Source organism: Rattus norvegicus, chromosome 7 (assembly GCF_036323735.1).
Source record: "Rattus norvegicus strain BN/NHsdMcwi chromosome 7, GRCr8, whole genome shotgun sequence".
Taxonomy (NCBI): Eukaryota; Metazoa; Chordata; class Mammalia; order Rodentia; family Muridae; genus Rattus; species Rattus norvegicus.
The window spans coordinates 94,734,261-94,760,396 of record NC_086025.1 but is presented as its reverse complement, the minus strand read 5'-3'; the positions used below and the strand labels follow the sequence as shown (position 1 = coordinate 94,760,396).

The 26,136-nt window shown below is 39.1% G+C and overlaps 1 long non-coding RNA gene across 2 annotated transcripts in view; it reads right to left on the bottom strand.

The window, feature by feature from the left end:
* Positions 1-1,096: 1,096 nt before the first annotated feature.
* The window catches only part of LOC120093668 (uncharacterized), a 265,733-nt gene continuing 240,693 nt past the window's right edge, over positions 1,097-26,136 (bottom strand). For both annotated transcript variants that reach the window (XR_010053407.1, XR_005487150.2), the window contains 2 exons: positions 6,488-6,589; positions 1,097-1,886 (listed from right to left, as the gene is read on the bottom strand). This is a non-coding gene — a long non-coding RNA (uncharacterized LOC120093668). The remainder of the gene's footprint in view (positions 1,887-6,487; positions 6,590-26,136) is intronic.

Sequence of the window (26,136 nt, the reverse complement as noted above, 5' to 3'; positions counted from 1 at the left end):
GTCAAGAGTTATATTGAGACACAGTCATGCTCATCCATTATATCTTTTTTACTGCTTTCATGTTATAGTTGAAGAGTTAAGAAGGTGTACCAGAGGATGTGTGACTCACAGAACTGCAAACATTTAGTGTCTACGTTTTGTAGCATTGCTATCAACAACTGTCAAGCCAAGATCTTAAAATTTTATTTTAAAGATGGCTCTTTGCTATACTAACATTTTTAGTGAATATAAAAAGATTTGTCTACACTTTATATAAAACAGACTCATAGAGGCTAAATGTATTTACTTCTGTCTTACTGCATGACATTTATAGACTAAAGGTATGGAGCACACAGTGGGCTACGAAAAGGTGGAAATTCAGGGTGGTAAGGTTTCAGTAGAGTGAGGAGAAAGCTGTGATGGAGCAAGTAAGTTTATAAACAGAGAGACGAAGAGCTATTATTAATTTTCTTGAGAACATGCCTTAAGGAAAAACCCTATGAACACCCAGGAGAAGGTTGTGGAAATGCAACAAATCTATCAGCCTCTTGATCTTGGATTTCCAGGGAGAAAAAACTTCATTGCTTAAGCCACAGAGTCTATGGCCTTCAGTAAAAGCAGTCTAACTTGGTGATGACACAAATATTCAGGATACGAGAGAATCAGAACTCTACATACTGATAAAATATTCCATCATGTAAATGTAACAGTCAAGCAACAGGCAGGCTCAGGAGGAAAAACAACAACAACAACAACAACAACAACAACATCCCAAAATAACAGAAAAGATACACCCAAGAAGTATGTGCTCTCTCCCATTCTTCTGTCCTCACACAATCTTCTATAATGTCTATGTTAAACACAGTTAGCAAGAAGCTTTAAAGCCTTACACTGTGTTATTAATTCACACACTCTGAGAAAATGTGCTTACGTTTAGAAGTGTATATAAAATGGTTTAATGCCATTATGGAATTCTGGGTATGATTTCTTAGTCATTCTTCAAAACATCCCACGTTTCTTTTTGAAAATTTATTAATTATTTTATTTGTTTACATTTCAAATATTATAGCCTTTCTTAGTCTCCCCTCCATGAACCCCCCACCACTTACCCCTCCCATTTGCCCCTAAGTGGGTGCTCCTCCACCCACCCTTCCATTCTCACCTCGCCTCTCTAGCATCCACTTTGTCTGGGGCATCAAGCCTCCACAGGACCAAGCGCCTCCCCTATCACAGATGCCAGATGAGGCAGTCATCATATGTATTAGGAGGCATGAACCAGCACATATATGCTTTTTGGTTGATGGTTTAGTACCAGTTAACTGATACTTTTGTTTTACCTATGGGGTTGCAACCCTCTTCAGCTCCTTTAGCCCTTCCCCTAACAATTCCATTGGGGTCCCCAGGCTCAGTCCGATTGGTGGCTATGAGTATCTGCATCGGTTGTAGTCAGGTTTTGGCAGAGCCTCTCAGAGACCGGCTATACCAGGCTCCTGTCTGGAAGCACATCTTGGCATTAGTAAGAGTGTCAGGGTTGGTGTCTGCAGATGGCGTGAATTGCACAGTGGGGTGCAATCTCTGGATGGTCTTTCTTTCAGCCTAGGTTCCTTTTTTGTTCTTGCATTTCCTCTAGACAGGGACAATTCTGGGTTAAAAATGTTTAGATGTCTCTCATACCAAATCTTGTCCACGGCAGCAGAAGCAGTAGAGATCAACTCCCAGAGGAAAATCTCCTTGTTTGAATAAAAGTATTGATAACAAGGGATGTGAACTGAGCAATTTCTGCCCGAAAGGCAAAGCTCTCCACCTCTTCCTCTTCACGGTGCACTCCATTAGACATTTGGACAGGAAAGCCCAGTAGTAGTACAGAGCAGGATGGGCCTGGACCACATCTGACTGGCATGACAAGCCTAAAACACAAACAAACAAAAATCCATTTAGACTCTCCATGGGGGCCATACCTATCTACTGTAGGTGGTCTCTTCAGATCCTATCTCCCTGCTATTGGGTATTTTGGCTAATGTCATCTCCATTGGGTCCCTGGTGCCTAAGACTTCTAGTGGTTCCTCAAGTTTCCCACCACACTCCACAGCCACTGGTTTCCGTTCATGCTCCTGGCCTCTGCACTTCTCTCCCGTCTCTTCCTATTCCTGCTCCTAGCCCCCAACTCACTTTTTTCCTCCCCCTCTCCTCTCCTACCCAGTTCCTCCCTCTCTCTGCCTCCCGTGATTATTTTGTTTCCCCTTCTAATTGGGTTTGAAGTTCCACACCTTGGCCTTCCTTCTTGTTAAGTTTACCTATGGTCTGTGGGTTGTATCATGGGTATTCTGAGCTTTTGGGCTAATGTGAGTGGGTACATGCCATGTATGTCCTTTTGAGTGTGGGTTACCTCACTTGGGATGATATTTTCTAGTTCCATCCATTTGCCTACAAAGTTCATGAAGTTGCCATTTTTAATAGCCAAGTAGTATTCCATTGTGTAGATGTACCACATTTTCTGTATTCATTCTTCCATTGAGGGACATCTGAGTTGTTTCCAGCTTATGCTATAATAAATAATGCTGGTATGTACATAGTAGAGCATGTGTCCTTGTTACATATTGGAGAATTTCTGGATATATGATCAGGAATAGTATAGCGAGGTCTTCAGGTAGACCTCTTTCCAATTTTCTGAAAAACTGACAGATTGATTTACAAAGTGATTGTACCAGCTTGCAATCCCACCAGCAATAGAGGAGTGTTCTTTCTCCATATCTTCACCAGCTTCTGCTGTCACCTGGGTTTTTGATCTTAGCTGTTCTGACTGGTATGAGATGGAATCTCAGGGTCGTTTTGATTTCCATTTCCCTGACAACTAACACATTCCATATTTCTAAACTATGGCTGTATATTGTAACATTAAAATTGGATCTATCACCTGCTTAGTCATAATAATGTTACAATTAAGCTTCCCTTTCTGTCCTCTTCCCGTACTTGAGTGCTCATGTTACATTTATGTAGCCACCACCTCACGTTTCCTCACAGCTTGTATGGAAGTAATCTTAAAATATATGCCATCTACTCTTAGTAGGACCCAGCTTTTCCATTTTTGTTCTCTTTAATAGCTAATATTTACTTTACATGAATTATTTTTGGATAAAGAACACTAGAATCTTAATATACACAATGGTTTCCCCACCAAGCTTCTCTCCAGGATCTGCTTAGATGCCTGCACTTTCATTGGCATTGGAAAAGGGAGAGGCCAAAGGATTCATTTTTATGGCCTGGTGTTTTATCATTTCTTTCATATCTGTTCTTTTTTGGAGTGAAGCATTATTGGTGCAGAGTGAAGTAAGTCAAGACCCCAGCTTTTTCAACTTTGTCTTCGAGCCTCTGTCCTGCCCTCCTCTGAAAGGATGTGGACAGCAATGGAGGTCATCAATCAAATTGAGGATGGGAGTATGGACTTCAAACAAGACTGAGGAAACACAGAATACCTGGAAAAATAACTGTAGACAGGAAGTCATGATTAGGTTTTTGGTAAAAAGAAAGAGAAGGAAAAGTTTTACTTTTGTGTTTACAATTCAGGAAGGTTGAACAGTGAAAATCTGCAAACTATTGCATTTAAGGTGGTGAACATTAACTCATTAATGGGACAATTATTCCTTCCAATCTTCAGCACACTGTCAGGTGAATTAATTATTGATAAAAGACTCTTGGTCAGGGGATTGACAAACTAAGGTAAAACAGAGAAGAAAGAGAAAGTTAAAAGAGAAGTAAGTTATGTATAATTCTGATATTTGGGGCAGATTAGAATGTCATGTCTTTCTCCAGGGCCAAAAACATTCCATGTTTTATTTTTATTGCTATAATTTTGTTTTGTTTTGTTTTTAAACTAGGAAGTCTAAAGAGAAGCATATATATATATATATACACATATACATACACATACACACATACATACATACACACACACACACACACACACACACACACACACACACATATATATATATATATATATATATATATATATATATATATATATATATATATATATATATATATGGAGATCTCAAAGGTGACCATGAAAGAGGAAGGACTCCCTAAGTCCCTAACTCTATCAAAACCCTGCACTACAGTATTACATTTGTGGCAATAAATAAGTTATTCAGACACATAATTGCCTTGTAAAGAGACAAGGAATGATCTGACACTTTGGTGAAAGGACAGATTTGAGTAGAAGATGGAGATAGGCCTTAATAAAACAGCCTTACTAATCATTATTCCCTCATGTATTTCCTAGTCATCACTCATGATTTTTCTTCTCCTGAATCCTAAGTAACTTCTGTTGTCAAATTGATATTGAATTACCTCCACAAATCTAATCGCTTGAGCTTTCTGTGCTTTTGCATTACTGTGAATGTCTATGTATTTTAATATGACTGAAAGCTGTTCCATTATGGTTACTATTTCTGTGATGAAACATTGTGACCCAAGGACGTTGGGGAGGAAGGGGTTCATTCAGCTTCCTCTTCCATACCACAATTCATCATCAAAGAAAGTCAGGACAGGAACTCAAGCAGGGCAGGAACTTGGAACCAGGAACTGATGCAGAGGCCATGGAGGAGCATTAATTTCTGACTTGCTCATCATGACTCTTCAGCCTGCTTTCTTATAGATCCCGGGATTACAAGCCCAGGAACAGCACCACTCAACAATGAGGTGGGCCCTTTCCCACCAATCACTAATTATGAAAATGCCTACAGACTTGCCTGCAGCCCAATCTTATGGAAGCATTTTCTTTATTAGGCTCCCTCCTTTCAGACAACAAGCTTGTGTCAAGGTGACAAAATAACTATCCAGCACAGTCGCATGCTTTGCTTAATGATCATTCTCTTGTTCTTCTATTTCATAATGGCTTATGTAATTGATTCAGGATACTAGGGAAGAAAAACATTTCCCTCCAGTATCATTCAAAATCAATACATTACGTATGTTTTTACTTATAGTGCTGTGCTCTAGTTGTTGTATTTATTCCCATCCTAATTCACTTCCAGCGATTTTGGTCCAGGCATTTGGATTCTTACAAAATTTATGCTTCACAAAGCCCAATCTAAATGCAATGGTATTAATGGATGAAACATTTTGGAGGTGACAATACTCTGAAAATAAAGCCCTCAGGAATGAGATTAGTTCTTGTAGCAAGCTTCAGAGAGCTGCTTCACTGTTTTGCCCAGATTAGAGCACTGTCTTAAATACATATTGGCAAATCTGCCAGCACCTTGATCTGTGGCTTCCTGTCCTTCGGAATCATAAGAAATTACATTTCTGTTGGACACACACTGCCTGGTCTACAATACTTTGTTACAGAAGACTGACTGGACAGAGACATCTGTGTTTTGACAAATGCATAATGATATATTCTGACCACTATAGGATCACCGAAGAGTTTCAGTGCCCTGTAGTTTTTCTGTGGTCTATTAAGCTGCCTTCCCCCCAAAATTTTGGCAAACAGTAGCCTTTTTGATTAGCAAATACTTGCTTTTCTATAATGTTTTACATCAAAATCCCACCATTTTCAGCCTTTCCTAATGGAGGGAGGGCTCCTTTCATATTTACAACAGATTTTTAATTGGACAATAAGTAAATGAGAACACTACTCCCATCTCATATATTCTGCAACAATGCACTTCTATTCCTAAATGATGCATAGCGTATGAAGAGGACATTCAACACTTTCAATGAGACTAGAAGAGATATGCTGCATTTGCAAATATGGGAGGAACTTCTCTTGAGATAGAAATGGCACTTTTGGGCTGTTCCAATTAGATACCAGAGAAGTGACCATACTGTGTCAAATGAAAGATAGTAGTTTTGGTTAGGAGTTGCTTTGTGGTCCTCATGTCTACTCTTGTGGTGCAGTAAACGAATTGCTTAGATGTGATCACAGACCTTGGCTACAGGAACAACTTTACTGTGAAGCTAATGAAGCTAAAGTTTGGGAGCCTAGGGTTTTATTCTTGTATTTTTATTCTTTATCTCTAGAGTGATTCCCACTGTCTGAACTTCTTGTTTCCAGAACACTCTGGTGCTATTTTTCAATTTTCAACAAAGCCCTCACTGCTCCTCTGTTTTTCGCATTCAACTTTACCCAGTATTTCTCAATCAAAAGAAGTCCACTCAACACTAAAAACAAGAAATCATCAGAATGTTGCATTGTTCAATAGCAAATTTGGATTCAGAATGAAATATACTGAGTATCCTAAATATTCTTTCTCTATGTACTAAAGATAGACCCAATATTCCAGAAAGTACACATCAATGCACCTCTGGTATTGACTCCAAATCTGGTCTTAGTATCTTAGTGATAGGTTCTTGAAATAACTATAGAAATATATAACCCACAAGCAAGGAATGATTTCATCACTTTTGGTAGATCCCAAACATGAAGCAGTACAGTTAATTTCCAGAATAAATAACAATGTGCAATGATATTTGTCTAACTTATTTTCTCCTTGTTGTGACCAACCTGACAAGAAGCAACTTCCAGGAAGAATAATTTATTCTGGCCCGTAGGAAGGAAAGTATAAACTCTTGTGGTAGGGAAGCTATAGATTATGAGGCTTTGTACCTGCAATTCAGAAAACACACCAAAATTAAGATTGTGCTATCAATCATCAAAGCCAGGGTCCCACTTGTGCTAGCAACGTTTCAGCTTCCTGAATGTCCGTAATCTTCCAAACCGGTGATACCAGTCAGATGGATAAGCCTGTGGGATATATTTCACAATGACACTGCAATATTATTAGATTCGGAAATGTAATCAAAATATCAATGCAATTCACAGTAAATTATTGGATTGGCTCCTAGAATAACTATTCTTAGTACAAAGTTTAGTGAACAACTAAGGATGGCTCTGCTTGGGGCCAGTACAGTTTGCAAAGCACACACGGCTCATCCTTCCATCCTCCTCTAGGCTTTGCTTATGCTGACTGTACTGCAACACTTCAGTTCCTATCATTCATTTCAGTGGTCATGTGAGCAGCTTTCTGGTGACCATTAACATTTATTGGCTGCCGTGTTGATGCTTTTCATGTATGAACATGTTCCATTTCTTTATGCTAGAGAAGCTGGGTAATAAATATAAGTACTTGTCTCCTAATTTGAAGTTGGAATGAATCAGCCAGTAGATGCCTATTTCCTATTATGTGTTGCCCGCATCTTGACTTCTGACCTCTAGAACCATAACAGTACATCTTTGTTATTGAAGTCACTAGGGTTTGAGTTCTTTGTTATAGCACCCTTAGCAATTGAGTACAGGGAAGCAAAATGAATTACCATGCATGCTGTTTTGAAAATCCGAAAAAATACATTCTCCATTCTTGCTTTTGTCCAGTCAATTCTCTAAAGTAACAGATATCTCTAACAGTTACTTCCCTTGATTGATATTCTCTTCATCCTATTATTAAAGTCAGCAGGAATATTTTGAGCAAGGCGAATAAGGCGAATGTCCCAAGACACAGTAAGATGCTATCTCATATCTTCTAGGATGCTCTTATCTTTGCCAGTGCTGCTCTTCAATGTATTCTAGAGGGGTATATGTAATATTTTCATAAACCATTTACTTTTTTACACAAATTTGAAAATCAGAAGATGTGGTACTTCAAATATTCAGTAACTTATCACCACCCAAATCAGCCCCTGCTTCTCCCATGCCCTTGATGCTTGCCTCTCATTTGAGATAGATTCTTCCCATTCTGACAAGAAGGATAACATGAAGAACAGACACTTCACTTTCCCTGATAGTCTCACATTTGGGTTCCCAATGCTTTGTAAACCACAATGCTATAAATGTGTATTGTTCCACTTCTGTGCATATAAATCCAAGCCTTTATAATTAGAAACTACAGATAGACTCAGATATGATAAACACCAGACTAATGAGTTTGTGTAAGTATGCAGCCTATGAATAGAACTTTGTAAAAAATGAACTGTTAGTCAGAAGATACTGTGTTTTGCCAAAATGCCATTCCTCTAAGGGCATTGCCTTCTACTATCCACCCAGCATCATCAATCATGTGGATGCCATTGTCAAAAGAGTCATTGGACTTACTTTATATTCTGATAAGCTTTGCAGGCTGATTTTCAGAACTCTTGGTTCTTTTCCTCATTCTAGATTATGAGAACTATTCGGACAACAGAAACTTTCTCATATTATTCAGAGCTTAAAATTTTTCTCTTGTCTTGTAAACCACATCAATACTCAGTAAAGGCCCTGTTTCTAGAAGGACACTCACTTTACCAAAGAAAGACATGTCATTTAGCTATAGCTGTAATAAACACATCTCAAAAGAGATGATTAATCTGGTTACCACAATGATGAAATTGCCTAGAGTCAGGAGCTGGGCCAGTCTAAGAGTTTTGAGTCCTTCGGCTTTAGGCATAAGAACACTTGAGGATAGGAAACTGGTGTATGAGCTCAGTACTGTAAATGACCTTGCTTATTTAAAAATTATTTCTTCATTTAGATGTTTCTCCTTTATGAATTCAGTTTAATAGATTCCAAGGAATGCACACATAATATGAACTGCATACAGGTCACTATATAAAACATTTTTTCAACTTTAGGAAGTTTCTGCTGGCCCTTTCCAATCCTCCCCTGAATCTACAAAGCAACAGTTATCTTTTGAAAACTTTTGATCATTTTCTCATCAAAGACATTAGATACACTTTGTTTGTTGCAGGACTTCATGGGATAGGCTTCTGTGTGCATCTTCTTTTACTCAATATAACATCTGTGCAATTAATGATATACTATCAGTCATTTTTTCTTTTTGTTATTGAGCAAAAATATTTAATAGTAAATGTATATCGTAAACATTTTAAATTAAGAAAATCAGCAGTAATCTAGTTTTAAGGCCAGAATCAACAAATGATTTTTGATAAAGACATTGTTCTGTGAATAAATGTACTTTGCATTTTATCTCTTGAATGGGTTGCATTTTTCTTCTCTTATGCTCTTGTTCTCTTATGAAATTATCTGACAGATACCCATAAAATACACAAGAGGAAGTTAGTCATCTATATTTTTCTCCTATTACTCTCACTAAGAGAGAATTGTGTTTATCTTAAAGCAACATGTTCATGTTGTGCCTATTTTATAAATCAATGATGTAGAAGTAAAAATAGGTGTTTCTATGGGCAACAAGGTGTACATTTTTGGAAGACCAAATAAAGATGAATTGTCTTTTACTTTTATTGTTCTACTGAAATAAGTTTGGTCCCAAATCAACTAAGCAGGGGCTCACATGAGCTCACAAAGACCAAAAGAGAAACCATGGTACCTGCACATCTCTGCACCAGGAACTTTGCATATATGTTATGGCTGTTAGTTTGTTGTTTTTATAGGATCCTAACAGTGGTAGCTGATGTATCTGGTCTTTTTGCCTGCTCTTGAGATTCTTTTTCTCCTATCTGGGTTGCTCTGTGCAGCCTCAATCTGAAGGATTTTACCTTGTCTGATTGTATCTTTTTGTGTCCTATTTGACTGCCTTCTCTTAGAGGCTTGCTCTTTTTCTGAAGAGGAGATAGATAGATAGAGATAGAGATAGAGATAGAGATAGAGATAGAGATAGAGATAGAGATAGAGATAGAGATAGAGATAGAGAGAGAGAGAGAGAGAGAGAGAGAGAGAGAGACTCTGGAGTATAGAAGTAGTGGTTTGAGTTAGAAGGGGTGGAGGGGGAAATGTGGTTGGGATGTATTGTATGAGGACAATCCAACTTTAAATAACAAAAGGAAAGAGGAAAATAGATATAAGTGTGGGGAGAAATGCTTCAGAAGATTTGAATAGGGCTATTCAAATCTACCCTTATTCTGAACTGAGATGTAGATGTCTGTAAGTTCTACTATTTACAGAAACTGAAATTCAAATATTTACTTTCTGACAAGTTGTTCCTGTAGGTTTACACCAAAACCCACACCAAAAGATGATCAAAGAGTAATCATTGATGAACCAGCTGCAAGTTCTGGCTCTTGTGAGAACAAAGGGGCTTCTCGTTAACTGGGCACATTCTTTCCTGTTCCTTTTACAAGTATGACCTTTTATAAGATTGCATGCTTCAGTTTCAGTCCTGTCATGCAGATTCACTGTAGCAAATGGGACCCTATGAGATACAGAGCTGATTTGTCTGCCGTCCTCAAAATGTTTTGACCTCTTTCATCAAGGAGCACTTCTCTTTGCTCCTGTCTCACCTGGGTGGTCTCTCTTTCTCAGCCTCTTATTTCTGTCTCTTCCTCGTCTGCTCTATTTTACAGCTCCAATTTCACACATCATCTCTTCTCTATCTAAGATAACTCCCTCTGTGATTACATCTCTTCATCTGCACATCGATGGCATCTACATTCAAATCTTTCGTCTAAGGTTATCACCGAAATCTCCTATTAATACTTCCCTCAATTTACTTCCCATCACTATTTGGTGTTAACAGACATCACAATCTAGCATATACAAACCCATTCCCTCCACAGCACCTGCTTTCCCAGGTCTTCATCATGGTAAATTTCAACTTCATTTTTCCAGTTCTTTGTGTAAGACCTCTGGAGTTGTCTATTTCTCCCAATTCACTGATTGGTCTACCAAAACCATATCATATCTGTTGTCAAAAGCCATCCAAAGTTCATCTTCTTCTCAATCTTCCTCTCATTCAGCTCATGGTCACCTAACTGACCTCTCTTTGTGTAGCGAGTTCCCCAACAATCTATGCCAAACAAACCAGCTTATTTGATTAAAAAAAGAAAAGCAATAAAATAATTTCTCTCTATAACTGTTGTAAAGTTGAAATACAAAACCTTTAGGAGAGCATGTGTGCAGAGTAACCAATTAATGCTCTCTGGTGTTGGTATTATTGGCTGTTCTTAGGGGACAGCTATACTGATTTTTAACACCCATTTCTCCTCTGATTATTACCTCTGATTATTAAATTATAAGTGATTCCCTTTAGTACAAAGTATTTATATCTCTGAAATCTATTGTTGAGTTGGCATAAACTTTAATGAACAACTTTACCTCTCTGGCCTCCCTAAAACAAGGAATCTTCCTTTAATACTAAAATGCTCTTGTGTGGTTACTCTGTATTACATTATTATTTTATTTTGTACTGTTCTCTTGGATGGACTGTGTTTCAATAAGGTATTGATGATTTTACTTATAGTGCAAATGCATCCTAATATCTCCTGCTTTTGATTGTGGTGTCTTTTGTTTGTTTGTTTTTTAATGTGTGAGTACACTGTAGATGTCTTCAGACACACCAGAAGAGGGCATCAGATTCCATTACATGAGGTTGTGAGCCACCATTTCGCTACTGGGAATTGAGCTCAGGACCTCAAGGAGATCAGTTAGTTCTCTTAACTACTGAGCCATCTCTCCAGTCTCATCCCCTGCTTTTGAAAGGACAAATTTGGGCTTTATAAAGCTCTGTGGTAGTGGTTCTTTGATGTTTTCTTCTGATTCTCCCTTTACCTCTCCAAAAGCTTCTCTAATGCACATTGCCTCTTCTCTCACCACTTAGTGATTGAGAGAATTTTGATATCCGATCTGATCCTCCTCTACATGCACACATTGAATTATCGCAATCGACCCAGTGGCCTTTAAAAGGCACTTCTCCATTACAGATTTCCAGCTCTAGATCTCTAGGATCAGTATTTCTTTTGAACTTTACAACTACAGGCCAAGCTATTCAAAGGCAACATGATGAAAAACAAGAAAAACATTGCTTATAGATGCTTTAAAACCAACAAATAATCCTAGTGTACCAATAAGAGCAGGCATAAATCATAATATCACCAGTCATAGTACTCCTTAGACAGTAGAGAAAATAAGTAAATTACAGCAATACAGATCAACTTGAATATATCTCAAATAATACTGAATGAAAGTTTTCTGCCGGAGAGCTAAACCTTCAGAGAGGCAGACACGCCTGGGAAACCAGAAGAGACTGCACTCTGCACACATCTCTGACGCCAGAGGAAAACACCAAATGCCATCTGGAACCCAGGTGCACGGAAGCTCCTGGAAAGGGAAGCCCAGATCTTCCTGGTTGCTGCCACCATGGAGAGATCGTAGGCAGCACCCCATGAGCAAACTTGAGCCTCGGGACCACAGGTAAAACCAACTATTCTGCTGGAAGAGACCTGCCTGGTAAACTCAGGACATAGGCCCACAGGAACAGCTGAAGACCTGCAGATAGGAAAAACTACACGCCCGAAAGCAGAACACTCTGTCGCCATAACTGGCTGAAAGAAAACAGGAAAACAGGTCTACAGCACTCCTGACACACAGGCGTATAGGACAGTCTAGCCACTGTCAGAAATAGCAGAACAAAGTAACGCTAGAGATAATCTGATGGCGAGAGGCAAGCGCAGGAACCCAAGCAACAGAAACCAAGACTACATGGCATCATCAGAGCCCAATTCTCCCACCAAAGCAAACACGGAATATCCAAACACAATAGAAAAGCAAGATTTAGTTTCAAAATCATATTTAATCATGATGCTGGAGGACTTCAAGAAAGACGTGAAGAACTCCCTTAGAGAACAAGTAGAAGCCTACAGAGAGGAATCGCAAAAATCCCTGAAAGAATTCCAGGAAAACATAAATAAACAAGTAGAAGCCCATAGAGAGGAGTCACAAAAATCCCTGAAAGAATTCCAGGAAAACATAAATAAACAAGTAGAAGCCCATAGAGAGGAGTCACAAAAATCCCTGAAAGAATTTCAGGAAAACACAATAAAACAGTTGAAGGAATAAAAAATGGAAATAGAAGCAATCAAGAAAGAACACATGGAAACAACCCTGGATATAGAAAACCAAAAGAAGAGATAAGGAGCTGTAGATACGAGCTTCACCAACAGAATACAAGAGATGGAAGAGAGAATCTAAGGAGCAGAAGATTCCATAGAAATCATTGACTCAACTGTCAAAGATAATGTAAAGCGGAAAAAGCTACTGGTCCAAAACATACAGGAAATCCGCGACTCAATGAGAAGATCAAACCTAAGGCTAATAGGTATAGAAGAGAGTGAATACTCCCAGCTCAAAGGACCAGTAAATATGTTCAAGAAAATCATAGAAGAAAACTTCCCTTACCTAAAAAAAGAGATACCCATAGGCATACAAGAAGCCTACAGAACTCCAAATAGATTGGACCAGAAAAGAAACACCTCCTGTCACATAATAGTCAAAACACCAAAGGCATAAAATAAAGAAAGAATATTAAAAGCAGTAAGGGAAAAAGGTCAAGTAACATATAAAGGCAGACCTATCAGAATCACACCAGACTTTTCGCCAGAAACTATGAAGGCCAGAAGATCCTGGATAGATGTCATACAGACCCTAAGAGAACACAAGTGCCAATCCAGGTTACTGTATCCTGCAAAACTCTCAATTAACATAGATGGAGAAACCAAGATATTCCATGAGAAAACCAAATTTACACAATATCTTTCTACAAATCCAGCACTACAAAGGATAATAAATGGCAAAGCCCAACATAAGGAGGCAAGCTATACCCTAGAAGAAGCAAGAAACTAATCGTCTTGGCAACAAAACAAAGAGAAGAAAAGCACACAAACATAACCTCATATCCAAATATGAATATACCAGGAAGCAATAATCACTATTCCTTAATATCTCTCAACATCAATGGCCTCAACTCCCCAATAAAAAGACATAGATTAACAAACTGGATACGCAACGAGGACCCGACATTCTGCTGTCTACAGGAAACACACCTCAGAGACAAAGACAGACAATACCTCAGATTGAAAGGCTGGAAAACAAATTTCCAAGCAAATGGTCGGAAGAAGCAAGCTGGAGTAGCCATTCTAATATCAAATAAAATCAATTTTCACCTAAAAGTCATCAAAAAAGATAAGGAAGGACACTTCATATTCATCAAAGGAAAAATCCACCAAGATGAACTCTCAATCCTAAATATCTACGCCCCAAATACAAGGGCACCTACATACGTAAAAGAAACCTTACTAAAGCTCAAAACACACATTGCACCTCACACAATAATAGTAGGAGATTTCAACACCCCACTCTCATCAATGGACAGATCATGGAAACAGAAATTAAACAGAGACATAGACAGACTAAGAGAAGTTATGAGCCAAATGGACTTAACAGATATTTATAGAACATTCTATCCTAAAGCAAAAGGATATACCTTCTTCTCAGCTCCTCATGGTACTTTCTCCAAAATTGACCATATAATTGGTCAAAAAACGGGCTTCAACAGGTACAGAAAGATAGAAATAATCCCATGCATGCTATCAGACCACCACGGCCTAAAACTGGTCTTCAATAACAATAAGGGAAGAATGCCCACATATACATGGAAATTGAACAAGGAAATTGGTCAAGGAAGAAATAAAGAAAGAAATTAAGGACTTTTTAGAATTTAATGAAAATGAAGGTACAACATACCCAAACTTATGGGACACAATGAAAGCTGTGCTAAGAAGGAAACTCATAGCACTGAGTGCCTGCAGAAAGAAACAGGAAAGAGCATATGTCAGCAGCTTGACAGCACACCTAAAAGCTCTAGAACACAAAGAAGCAAATACACCCAGGAGGAGTAGAAGGCAGGAAATAATCAAACTCAGAGCTGAAATCAACCAAGTAGAAACAAAAAGGACCATAGAAAGAATCAACAGAACCAAAAGTTGGTTCTTTGAGAAAATCAACAAGATAGATAAACCCTTAGCCAGACTAACGAGAGGACACAGAGAGTGTGTCCAAATTAACAAAATTAGAAATGAAAAGGGAGACATAACTACAGATACAGAGGAAATTCAAAAAATCATCAGATCTTACTATAAAAGCCTATATGCAACAAAACTTGAAAATCTGCAGTAAATTGACAATTTCCTAGACAGATAACAGGTTCCGAAGTTAAATCAGGAACAGATAAGCAAATTAAACAACCCTATAACTCCTAAGGAAATAGAAGCAGTCATTAAAGGTCTCCCAACCAAAAAGAGCCCAGGTCCAGACGGGTTTAGTGCAGAATTCTATCAGAACTTCATAGAAGACCTCATACCAGTATTATAAAAACTATTCTACAAAATTGAAACAGATGGAGCACTACCGAATACCTTCTACGAAGCCACAATTACTCTTATACCTAAACCACACAAAGACCCAACAAAGAAAGAGAACTTCAGACCAATTTCCCTTATGAATATCGACGCAAAAATACTCAATAGAATTCTGGCAAACCGAATCCAAGAGCACATCAAAACAATCATCCACCATGATCAAATAGGCTTCATCCCAGGCATGCAGGGATGGTTTAATATAAGGAAAACCATCAGTGTGATCCATTATATAAACAAACTGAAAGAACAAAACCACATGATCATTTCCTTGGCTGCTGAGAAAGCATTTGACAAAATTCAACACCCCTTCATGATAAAAGTCCTAGAAAGAATTGGAATTCAAGGCCCATACTTAAACATAGTAAAAGCCATATACAGCAAACCAGTTGCTAACGTTAAACTAAATGGAGAGAAACTTGAAGCAATCCCACTAAAATCAGGGACTAGACAAGGCTGCCCACTCTCTCCCTACTTATTCAATATAGTTCTTGAAGTTCTAGCCAGAGCATTCAGACAACAAAAGGAGGTCAAGGGGATACAGATCGGAAAAGAAGTCAAAATATCACTATTTGCAGATGATATGATAGTATATTTAAGTGATCCCAAAAGTTCCACCAGAGAACTACTAAAGCTGATAAACAACTTCAGCAAAGTGGCTGGGTATAAAATTAACTCAAATAAATCAGTAGCCTTCCTCTACACAAAAGAGAAACAAGCCGAGAAAGAAATTAGGGAAACGACACCCTTCATAATAGACCCAAATAATATAAAGTACCTCGGTGTGACTTTAACCAAGCAAGTGAAAGATTTGTACAATAAGAACTTCAAGACACTGAAGAAAGAAATTGAAGAAGACCTCAGAAGATGGAAAGATCTCCCATGCTCATGGATTGGCAGGATTAATATAGTAAAAATGGCCATTTTACCAAAAGCGATCTACAGATTCAATGCAATCCCCATCAAAATACCAATCCAATTCTTCAAAGAGTTAGACAGAACAATTTGCAAATTCATCTGGAATAACAAAAAACCCAGGATAGCTAAAACTATCCTCAACAATAAAAGGACTTCAGGGGGAATCACTATCCCTGAACTCAAGCAGTATTACAGAGCAATAGTGATAAAAACTGCATGGTATTGGTACAGAGACAGACAGATAGACCAATGGAATAGAATTGAAAACCCAGAAATGAATCCACACACCTATGGTCACTTGATTTTTGACAAAGGAGCCAAAACCATCCAATGGAAAAAAGATAGCATTTTCAGCAAATGGTGCTGGTTCAACTGGAGGTCAACATGTAGAAGAATGCAGATCGATCCCTGTACAAAGCTTAAGTCCAAGTGGATCAAGGACCTCCACATCAAACCAGACACACTCAAACTAATAGAAGAAAAACTAGGGAAGCATCTGGAACACATGGGCACTGAAAAAAATTTCCTGAACAAAACACCAATGGCTTATGCTCTAAGATCAAGAATCGACAAATGGGATCTCATAAAACTGCAAAGCTTCTGTAAGGCCAAGGACACTGTGGTTAGGACAAAACGGCAACCAACAGATTTGGAAAAGATCTTTACCAATCCTACAACAGATAGAGGCCTTATATCCAAAATATACAAAGAACTCAAGAAGTTACACCGCAGGGAGACAAATAACCCTATTAAAAAATGGGGTTCAGAGCTAAACAAAGAATTCACAGCTGAGGAATGCCAAATGGCTGAGAAACACCTAAAGAAATCTTCAACATCTTTAGTCATAATGGAAATGCAAATCAAAACAACCCTGAGATTTCACCTCACACCAGTGAGAATGGCTAAGATCAAAAACTCAGATGACAGCAGATGCTGGCGAGGATGCGGAGAAAGAGGAACATTCCTCCATTGTTGGTGGGATTGCAGACTGCTACAACCATTCTGGAAATCAATCTGGAGGTTCCTCAGAAAATTGGACATTGAACTGCCTGAGGATCCAGCTATACCTCTCTTGGGCATATACCCTAAAGATGCCCCAACATATAAAAAAGACATGTGCTCCACTATGTTCATCACAGCCTTATTTATAATAGCCAGAAGCTGGAAAGAACCCAGATGCCCTTCAACAGAGGAATGGATACAGAAAATGTGGTACATCTATACAATGGAATATTACTCAGCTATCAAAAACAATGACTTTATGAAATTCGTAGGCAAATGGTTGAAACTGGAAAATATCATCCTAAGTGAGGTAACCCAATCACAGAAAAACACACATGGTATGCACTCACTGATAAGTGGCTATTAGCCCAAATGCTTGAATTACCCTAAAGGCCTAGAACAAATGAAACTCAAGATGGATGATCAAAATGTGAATGCTTCACTTCTTCTTTAAAAGAGGAATAAGAATACCCGAGGCAGGGAATAGAGAGGCAAAGATTAAAACAGAGACAGAAGGAACACCCATTCAGAGCCTGCCCCACATGTGGCCCACATATATACAGCCATTCAATTAGACAAGATAGATGAAGCAAAGAAGTGCAGGCCGACAGGAGCCGGATGTAGATCACTCCTGAGAGACACAGCCAGAATACAGCAAATACAGAGGCGAATGCCAGCAGCAAACCACTGAACTGAGAATAGGACCCCCGTTGAAGGAATCAGAGAAAGAACTGGAAGAGCTTGAAGGGGCTCAAGACCCCATATGTACAACAATACCAAGCAACCAGAGCTTCCAGGGACTAAGCCACTACCTAAAGACTATAATGGACTGACCCTGGACTCTGACCTCATAGGTAGCAATGAATATCCTAGTAAGAGCACCAGTGGAAGGGGAAGCCCTGGGTCCTGCTAAGACTGAACCCCCAGTGAACTAGATTGTTGGGGGGAGGGCAGCAATGGGGGGAGGATAGCGAGGGGGAACACCCATAAAGAAGGGGAGGGGGAGGGATTAGGGGGATGTTTGCCCGGAAACCGGGAAAGGGAATAACATTCGAAATGTATATAAGAAATACTCAAGTTAATAATAATAATAATAAAAAGAAAGTTTTCTGCCATGAAATGCTATATAAATCAGCGAACTTTGAAGTAATTTTTACAAGATACTTTCCACGAAAGGCTAAACTATAAAATGAGGAGGATTGTGAATGGAATGATGGTTTAAGAAGGAACAAGTAGGTGTATGCCACTGGAAAGTTCTGATTGCAAAGATTCACTTTATTCCTGTGACTTTTAACTTTGGGCTATTTTACTGCATTCTTTTAGGTTGGCTTTATGTATCAACTTAACATAAGCTAGAGTCATTGCAGAGGAAGGAGACTCAGCTGTGAAAATGCCTCCATGAGACCCAGCTGTAAGGTATGTTTTTCAATTAGTGATCAATAGAAGAGGGCTCGACCCATTGGGGTGATTGCATCCCTAGGCCGGTTGTCCTGGATTCCACAAGAAAGCAGGTCGAGCAAGCCATGTGAAGCAATCCAGTAAGCAGCATCCTCTATGGCTTCTGCACCAGCCCCTACCGCCAGGTTCCTGCTCTGCTTGAGTTCCTGTCATGACTTCCTTTGGTGATGAACAGCTATGTGTAAGTGCAAGCAGAAACAACCCTTTCTACCCCAACTTGCTTTTTGTTCATAGTATTTTGTCAGAGCAATAGCAACCTTTACTAAAATATCTATTAATTATGCAAACAATGTACACTGAATTATACTTATCCCAAGATATTTCAGTTTTGATTTGATTTCTCTTTTCCCCAGACCTGTGCTCACATTTTTAATTATGTCAACGTTGTCCATTTATTTGCTGAAATTAGAAATTTTAACCACTGTCTTTTTATGTGTTTCCCATTTAACATGCATTAAATCTGCTAGATTCTATCAGACTTAGCTCTTAAAGCCACATCCTTATCTGTATCCCTACTGGCCCCACTGCTCTAGTCCCCATTGTTTCCCACAGAGAAAATTACAGCATATACTAAATGTGCCCCCTATCCTCAGAGGTTTAATCCACATCTCACTCTCAAACGTTTGTTTGATTATGTTCTTGAAAATTATGAATCCCAGCCAACTTTCCTATATAACATTGCTAAATACAAACATTGCTAAATATAAGCATTGCCATTTAATTTGACTAACTGGTACGCTCCCAGCTTTTACCTACTTCCTGCCCATTCTATAGCATTCAACTTCTATAGCTAGTCAACCCTCCAACATGGAGTGGATCTTCAGCCTTTATTCAAAATTTTGTCTCTTTTTTTTTCTAATCTGCCTGGTATCTACTTGTCATTTGAGACTTGAATTAAATATAATCATGAAGCCATACCCACATGCAATTCATGTTCTGCCCTCCTCTACCCCTATTGTATCGTATGCCCCATAGTACATCTCCTTCCTTAACTACACTGCCAGCTTCTTGCAGAAACAGATGACTTTAGCTGTTGAAGTCATTTCTGAAAATGTGACACTAAGTGTCTGATACAGTTGCCCTCTGTCTTCAACTAAGAGATTCTAATTTCGCATTTTAGCACATCAGATTTACTAAGATGCAAGAAGTTCATGTTTTCACCCCTGTAAGTGTCTCTCACAAACCTTAATGGAAACTTATAGGAAGTTATTATCCTGTTTTGGATGACACTAGAAATGCATTCATAAACATTGTATGGCTACCTCTCTGAAACAAGGTCAATCCATGTTTCCTTGACTGAGTAATAAAGTAGACTGAGCTCTTTTACATAGCCTTTAATTATACTTTTCATTTAATGATGGCAAGAATAATTTCTTGCCAAAGTTCAAAGCAAGCTACTCTCTGAAAATCAAGTTAGGATTAATTCTCCATCAATAAGAAGAAATCCCCAAGTAATAGTAAAATTTTCCTTCTTGTAAACTCTGCTTTCCCCATGTGGGTTTATGAGAGCTTCTTGCTTATTTCTTGCATTGATATCTAGTTTCTAGGTTGCTGTCAGACACAACTATACATATAGCACAGGATAGGTCTGTATGTCCTCACCTCTCACCTACTCCAAGGGGCCTGAAGACTTTAACTTTTTGGGTCTCTTTTTTAGAAGGAAGGAATAAATATTTTGGAAATGGCACTCATGGTTCCCATTAGTTGGCAATAATTCCAGGTGGAGTGGGGAGAGCTAGGCAAGTATTTAGATTTTTAAAAAGTCTGCAAACAACCAAGCCCAATAGGTGAAGAGAGAAAGTGATGTAGGAAGACATGAGAGGGGAATTAGCAGGACTGCTAGAAGTTAGAGTTTCTTTCTTTGCTATGAAAGTGTTGTACAGTTTATTGTGTGGATGGCTGCTCAGCTCTGGGGACCCAGGAAACTCCACAGGTCAATACGCTTGGAAGAGGGAGGCCACATACTACATGAGTCACACCCGAATACAGCTGCTAACAAAGCAAGATGAGCAAGGCCTATATGTACAACGTCCATCATATGGGTCTTTGTTTTTCACTTAATTTAAACTGCATACATTTTAGCAAAGATATCTCATACGGTCATTAGAGGAGCTGTCTCTAGACCCATGATCTCTGAACTCCAAGAACAAAAATCAGCATAACCTTGGGAGCGTGGACAATGGGACGTCGGCAGTAAGCTCTGCAGGCGTGAGGTTTGCTGCTAAGGTATCATGCATGCAGGAGGCAGGCCTTCAGGAGTGAGAGTTCAGACTCTGCATTTTGACTTTCCTTGCTGTTTGTTATACATTTTCTTCCCCGGGGCTCTTCCGTGCAAAATGCCACATATGCTTCTTCTCCAAATCTCCCCTGAATCAGAGCCACGGCATATCCCAAATTTCTTCAGGCATTGGAGGGTACAGAACATACTGAATAATGAATTTTATCCTCGGGCTGCTTGAAAGAAACTCAGCTCAATGCAGTAGAAATTTTTATATGATTCATTTTGGAGCTACTGATCAAAGGTATGGCTAATGGGCACAGGTGAGCTCAGGTGATTGGGATCTTTCAAGGGATAGTGAACAAATCTCCCATTACGAGCAAAGAGAAAGAATAATGAACTCAAGTGCCAGACAGGCAGAGTAACCTTTTTCTCCATTTAGGGTTTGAAATAAATTTAATCATAGCCCCTTGTAAATCTTAGCCCGGATGTTACCCTGTCTAAATGGATTCTGTGACATTGGCATCATGTTTCTGGGGCTGAGCTGATAGAGCCTTGTGGTGTTGGTGAGTGAGACAGATAAGGAGTGAAACTGACAGGGTCAGGGAAACAGCACAAATTTCCCAAAGACACAGCAGTGGGGAAGAAAGTCAGACTTCATCAGACAGACAGAAGGTGATTCTCATAGAGCTGAGGCATACATGTCCCTTGGAGTAAGCGCATGGTTTCACTTGGCACCTGTGCCAATCAAAATCCCCCCTTGGCAGTGCATAAAATAAAATAAAGAAGGCAGAAATAAATGCCAAAACAAATTCATGCACAGGATGACCTTCCAAATACTTCAAGGCCCAGCTAAGTTGCTCTCTTCCAAATGAATTGAAAGGGCAAAGGGGGAAAAAAAAGAAACAAGTATAATTTTACTTCAACTAGAAAGATCTTTAAAATAGCTGAGGTAATAAAATATGGGCCAATTTCCTCTTTCTGGTGGTGACCCACCATTCAATGATTAGCTCACAGTGAACAAAGAACTTCATATGAATTTTTCTCATATTGCTTCATAAGGTTATTTTGAAATGATTACCATTGTCCTCAGCTCGGGCTTGAAGAAAGAAGTTGAGGTTAAGTGAATTGCCAAGGTCACACCGGGAGAAGTGAGCGTAACACTTGTACTTCACTTTAATCAAAAGTTTGTTTCACTTTTTACAACTAAGACAATGCCTTGTGTTTATGTTAGAATATGAAAACGCCACTTGATACTTCTAAAACTTCAGTACCTTTTCCTCCTCCCTACTTTGTTTGATGTCAAAATATTCCTTGTCCAGAATGGCTTCTTGATGCAAAAGAGATTAAATAAATTTTTTAAAGACCATACACAAACATTTTCTGTAGCTTTAATTTAATGGAGGTCTAAAAGGCTTGCTCCAGAAGACTGTTCTAAGTGTAGAGACCTGAAAACTCAGAGTTTTTCAGAAGAATCAGCTCTTCATTTTCCTCAGCCTGAATGTTTAACCCAAGAATCATGCATTCAAGTTCCCAGGGCTGCCTGCCAAGGAATACAAGAAGTTTTATATAACCCCAGGAGGCATGGCTATGTCCAAGGACAACTGGAGAAAGGAAAGCCTCCTGTCACCAGATCTATTGCATCATGCTAGCAGTGGAAAGGGAACGCAACAGTGCTGTCCTCCTTCCAGCAGGAGACTTCGGCAGAAATTCACTGTAAGGGAGAGAGATGCCCACACAGCCTTTCTGGTTACCCAAAGTTCAGATAGGACTAAAATCCAGGTCACTGCCCATAGAGAGACTGGAACTGATACAACACAAAAAGGCTTTCCCTAAGACTCCTGATCTTTTATTTATTAAAGAAGAAATTCCCACACAAACTTATACAGCCATTTTGGAAATCAATGTGGTAGTTACTCAGAAAACTAGAAATTGGTCTACCTCAAGACCTAAGACACCAAAGGATGCTCCATGATACCACAAAGATACTTGCTCAACTATATTCACAGCAGCTTTATTTATAATAACCAAAAACCGGAAACAACACAGATGTCCCATAGCTGAAGAATGAATAAAGAAAATGTGATACATTTATACAATGGAGTATTACTCAGCTATTGAAAAAGCTACAGGCAAATGGATGAAACTAGGGGGAAAAATCATCCCAAATGTAGATACTGAAATCCAGAAAGACATGCATAGTATGTATTCACCTACATGTGGATATCAGCTGTAAAGTACACTGTAATCAGGCTATAATTCACAGACCAAAGAGCCTAAGTAACAAGAAAGGCCCAAAGGGTTTGAGGGAACACGAATCTCCCTGGGAAGGGGAAATAAAATAGACTTTACGGGTGAACTGGTAGCAGGTGGGGTTGTGGACAGGAAGGATTAAGTGATGCAGGGAGAGAGTACTGGGAGAAATGACTGGAATACATGAGGGGAATTTCATGGGTAAGAGAGAAATGGAGTGCAATGAAAACACCCTGCAATCTACAAGGGTGACCTTATTGAAGACTGTTGATAATGGGGGTTATGGAACCTGAACTGGCCATCTTCTGTGACCAGGCAAGGCTGCCAGTGGAGGGATTGGAATACCAGCCCACTCACAACACCTTCAACCTACAGTTTGTCCTGTCTACCAAATGTGCTGGGATAAATGAGGTGCAGAACTTATAGGGATGGCCAAACAATGACTGGTCCAACTTAAGGTCCATGCCAGGGCTGCCTAAAATAATCATCACCAGAGAGTCTTCATCCAGCACCTAATAGGAGCAGATACAGATACCCACAGCCAAACATTACACAGAGCTTTGGGAATCCCATGGAAGAGGAGAAGGAATGAAGAATTGCAGGAACCAGAGAAATCAAGGACACCACAAGAGCACAGGCTACAGATTCAACTATGGCTCAAAGGTCTCACAGAGACTGAACTGACAACCAAGGAGACTGTATGGGTCTGACCTAGGTCCTCTGAAATGTTATGGTTGTGTACTTTGATATTCTTATGGGACTCCTAATAGGAGGAATCGGTGTGGGGTGGGTGTCACTGACTCTCTCGCCTGTTCTTGGGACCCTTTTCCTCCTACTGGGTTGCCTTATCTAGCCTTGATATGAGGGTTTGTAGCTAATCTTATTATAACTTGTTATGCCATGTTCCATTGATGTCCCTGAGAGGTCTGCTCATTTCTGAAGGGAAATGGAGGAGAAGTGGTGGTTGGGAGAACTGAGAGGAAAGGAAGAAAAACTGTGGTTTTATTGTAATACATGAAAGAAGAATAAATTAACACATTTAATAAAAATTGAAGGCAAACCTTCCTACTCTAACCTGACCCATTAAATAAGCAAACAAAACAAAGAAAAACCACAGAGTGACCTTAACCTCCCCAAATATCATATGGCCATTGTAAAAACAAATGTATGTTATGTTCTGAAAGGGAAGCAATACAGTATCACAGTCAGATATACTAACTTTGGAACAATGTACCCTGGGGATCAGCTTGCAACTCAGCATCTATACAGTGCTTTGCTCCGGAGTTAACTTAAATTTCCTAGGCATTAGGTTTTCACCTGTGAAATTCAGTTCCTAGACATAAACCATGTGTCCAAGATACCAAGAGAAACATCAGTGGCTCTTAAACACAGATGTGAGTGCAGAAGGAAAAAGTCTCTCTCTCTCTCTCTCTCTCTCTCTCTCTCTCTCTCTCTCTCTCTCTCTCTCTCTCTCTGTCAGAAGTGACCTGTGGTTCTTAATAGCACAACCAAAGGACACACAGGGCGAGATGCCCCTTTTCGGGAACTGAAGGGGCGATTGGGGGTAAAAAGGAACAGGTTAACTCATCAAATGAGGGGTCTTGAATGGAATAGTAATGAAAAAAAGGTTGTCTCTTAAGAAGTGTGTCAGAAGCCTAACCAATCAGACAATAAAAATAGGGCTGAGACGTAAGCATGCTTCAGATTGCGATTGGATTATCAGTGTCAAACTGAGGTGAGGCTGGTAGGTTTGCCAAATCCTTAGCCCAAGCCTGCATTTTTCCTTTTATTCCTGTGCAGCTGAGAATTGAGTCCAATACCTGCCGTCTACTAGGTAAGCATTCTAATTGTTTGCCTGTGACAGGGCTATGTTATAGAGACCAAGCTGGCCTCTAACCCATAACCCATAAGTCTGCTTCCACAACCAGACTTTTAGACAGGAAGTGTACTTAAACACACTAAAAATATGGGTTTATTAATTAATGTATTAACTGTTTCTGCCTTTCTTTCTCTTGAATTTATTTTTGAGAAACATTGCCAAAGCCTTTTTAATGGCTATTGTTGTTGCTTTACGTTTTTTAAATTAAATTTTTTATTGAAATAAAATGACATTATTTCCCCCTTCCATTTCTTCTCTCCAAGCTCTTCAAGCTGCCTTCCCTCAAACTCCTCCCATCTGCTACCTCTTAAGTTGATAGCCTCTTTTTATTGAAATTATCGTGTGCATATGTATGTATGTATGTATGTATGTATGTATGTATGTATGTATGCATACGCGCACAAATACCCAACTTGCTGGGTCCATTTTTGGTGTTCCTATGTATATGGTTTCAGGTGTCACTACTCTGCATTGTTTAACCAACAATAGCTTATCCCTGTGAGAGGCTAATTTTCCTTCTCACTGTAGTCTTTAGTTGTTTGCAGTTCATTATCGATAGGTGGGACCTCATAAAGTCCATTCCTGTCCCTTTTAAATGTCCATTAATCTTGCAATCACACCAGTCCTGCCTATAAAGCTGTTTGTAGTAGAGACTGATCCACAGTGGACTTCCTGGTACCCTGACTCTCATAATCTTCCTGTTCCCTTTCTGACATGTTCCCTGAGCCATAGATTCAGGACCAGTGCTGCAGTTGTATCCTCTGGGACTGGGCTTAGGGCTGTTGATCTCTGCGTTATCTGCATTTGTGGTCTGCTTTCTCTCTGATAGTCTTCACTTATAACAACAAGCTTCTTTGATGAAGGGTGGTAGCTATACTTACTTGTGGGTACAATGGTAAAATTTAACATATAATTAAGAATTATGTTGATCTAACCAAGGGTCAGTAGTAAATTATTTTCTGAAGTCCATGACTTTATTATTATAGGAGTTGGCTAGATTTCTAGTATCAGGTGGGATTTCCCTCAGTGGAGTGGTCTTTAAAGTCAACACAGAAGGAGGAAGGATGAGAGGCAAAAATAAAACAAAACCAAACAGATGGGTTTTTCTTTTTTTTTTTTTTATTTTTTTTTTCAGATGGGTTTTTCAATAAAGCCTCAATCAGTCATATTATTTTAGATTTACATGAACTCATTATGCACAATATATGTATATGTAATATGTACTTGTAATATGTAATATAAAATATATATGTTGGAATTGAGCCAGGAAATTGGGCTGGTAAGAACC